This window comes from Schistocerca cancellata, chromosome 7 (assembly GCF_023864275.1).
Source record: "Schistocerca cancellata isolate TAMUIC-IGC-003103 chromosome 7, iqSchCanc2.1, whole genome shotgun sequence".
In the NCBI taxonomy this organism is placed as follows: Eukaryota; Metazoa; Arthropoda; class Insecta; order Orthoptera; family Acrididae; genus Schistocerca; species Schistocerca cancellata.
The window spans coordinates 296,133,223-296,136,120 of record NC_064632.1 but is presented as its reverse complement, the minus strand read 5'-3'; positions in this window follow the sequence as shown (position 1 = coordinate 296,136,120).

Below are 2,898 nucleotides of genomic sequence, written 5' to 3'. Positions count from 1 at the left end.
TCACGCAGTATCATATCTCCCATTTCATCTTCATCTATATCCTCTTCCATTTCCTAAAATTGTCCTCAAGTACATCGCCCTTGTATAGACCCTCTATATACTCCTTCTACCTTTCTGCTTTCCCCTCTGTGCTTAGAACTGGGTTTCCATCTGAGCTCTTGATATTCATGCAAGTGGCTCTCTTTCCTCCAAAGGCCTCTTTTCCTGTAGGCTGTATCTATCTTACCCGTAGTGAGATAAGCCTCCACATCCTTACATTTGTCCTCTAGCCATGCCTGCTTAGCCATTTTGCACTTCCTGTCGATCTCATTTTTGAGACGTTTGTATTCCTTTTTGAGTGCTTCACTTACTGCATTTTTATATTTTCTCCTTTCATCAATTAAATTCAATATTTCTTCTGTTACCCAAGGATTTCTACTAGCCCTCGTCATTTTACCTATTTGATCCTCTGCTGCCTTCACTACTTCATCCCTCAGAGCTACCCATTCTTCTTCTACTGTATTTCTTTCCCCCATTCCTGTCAGTTGTTTCCTTATGCTCTCCCTGAAACTCTGTACAACCTCTGGTTTAGTCAGTTTATCCAGGGCCCATCTCTTTAAATTCCAACCTTTTTGCAATTTCTTCAGTTTTAATCTACAGTTAATAACCAATAGATTGTGGTCAGAGTCCACATCTGCCCCTGGAAATGTCCTACAATTTAAAACCTGGTTCATAAATCTCTGTCTTGCCATTATATAATCTATCTGATACCTACTAGTATCTCCAGGATTCTTCCATGTATACAACCTTCTTTTTTGATTCTTGAACCAAATGTTTGCTATGATTAAGTTACGCTCCGTGCAAAATTCTAACAGATGGCTTCCTCTTTCATTTCTGAGCCCCAATCGATATTCACCTCTATGTTTCCTTCTCTCCCTTTTCCTACTCTCGAATTCCAGTCACCCATGACTATTAAATTTTCGTCTCCCTTCACTACCTGAATAATTTCTTTTATCTCATCATACATTTCTTCAATTTCTTCGTCATCTGCAGAGCTAGTTGGCATATAAACTTTTACTACTGTAGTAGGCATGGGCTTCGTGTCTATCTTGGCCACAATAATACGTTCACAATGCTGTTTGTAGTACCTTACCCGCACTCCTATTTTTTATTCATTATTAAACCTACTCCTGCATTACCCCTATTTGATTTTGTCTTTATAACCCTGTATTCACCTGACCAGAAGTCTTGTTCCTCCTGCCACAGAACTTCACTAATTCCCACTACATCTTACTTTAACCTATCCATTTCCCTTTTTAAATTTTATAACCTACCTGCCCGATTAAAGGATCTGACATTCCATGCCCCGATCCGTAGAATGCCAGTTTTCTTTCTCCTGATAACGACGTCCTCCTGAGTAGTCCCCGCCCGGAGATCCGAATGGGGTACCATTTTAACTCCGGAATAATTTACCCAAGAGGACGCCATCATCAGTAAACCATACAGTAAAGCTGCATGCCCTCGGGAAAAATTATGGCTGTAGTTTCACCTTGCTTTGAGCCATTCGCAGTACCACAACAGCAAGGCCGTTTCGGTTAATGTTACAAGGCCAGATCAGTCAATCATGCAGACTGTTGCCCCTGCAACTACTGAAAAGGCTGCGGCCGCTCTTCAGGAACCATACGTTTGTCTGGCCTCTCAACAGATACCCCTCCGTTGTGGTTGCACCTACGGTACGGCTATCTGTATCGTTGAGACACGCAAGCCTCCCCACCAACGGTAAGGTCCATGGTTCATTTGTCATAGTTTAGTGATATTGGCGTTTGTCTTATTACTCTGCTTAACATTAGTCTTCATGAGGTTGTTTGAATCAAAGTGCATATGGTTAGGGCTTTGCCTCGCCCAACAAGAAATGATATGTCTTGCTGTTTAATCGTTTGAAGGTACCTGACTGGAGAGTTTACGTTACATCGCAAACAACTTAAGGCATTTCATATATGACGACGGCGCTATACACAGCCCGGTGTTTGTAACGTGTGACCCTCGCGTACGTAATGTAAGTTACCATGTTGTAAGTTGAATCTGTGAATTTATCTTGATGTATGGTGGTATAACACACATTTCTACAGTTCTGAAGATGCTCGCGTTGGTCGAGAGAAACATGTAAAAATAAAGAAAAAGTTACATACGATATTTGGCTGCTCTACAATTTGAAAGGGAAAAGTCTTGTTCTAATCGGGATATCGACATTAGAAAGCGAAGAATTTAAATTACTGTAAGTTATTCTCCACCCGAGTCGTTAACGCAGTAAGAATTCTTAGAACTAGTTCCGTTGAATGTTTTACACAAGGACAAAAAATTGTTGTTTCAGTTTTAATAGCCACAGAAGCATCAAAAGTAGCACTATCGCTTTAAGGAAAGTAGGAAGGTTAGTTCAATGTACCGTCAATAACGAGATCATTAGAGACTGAGCACAAAATCTGACTGGAGAAAGCTGGGGAAGGAAGTCGGCCAAGCCCTTTCGAAGGAACCGTCTCGGCATTCGCCTTAAGCTATCTAGGGAAATCACAGAAAATTCGAACCTGTGATTCTGCCGACTAGTAGTTCAGTGCCTTATCACTGAGCCGCCTCAATCGGCTACTGTCGCTTTAGTTCCGGACGACTCCTTAATGACGTTGTTAACATTCGAAATGTAATGCGTTTCTTTTTGCACTGAAGCACAACCTAAACATTTTGTTGGCGCCGTGGTGAAGACCTGTTTTGGGTATGTAATGGCAAAAGATAAAATGATAACGCTAGTGTAATGCAAACAATGGGGAAAAATCTCTGTCACTCTTTCTCTTTGCTCTGTATAGATAGCGGTCTTGCGAGAGGATAACGTCGCGAAGAATATACGGTAAAATGGGAAGCTGCAGTGCC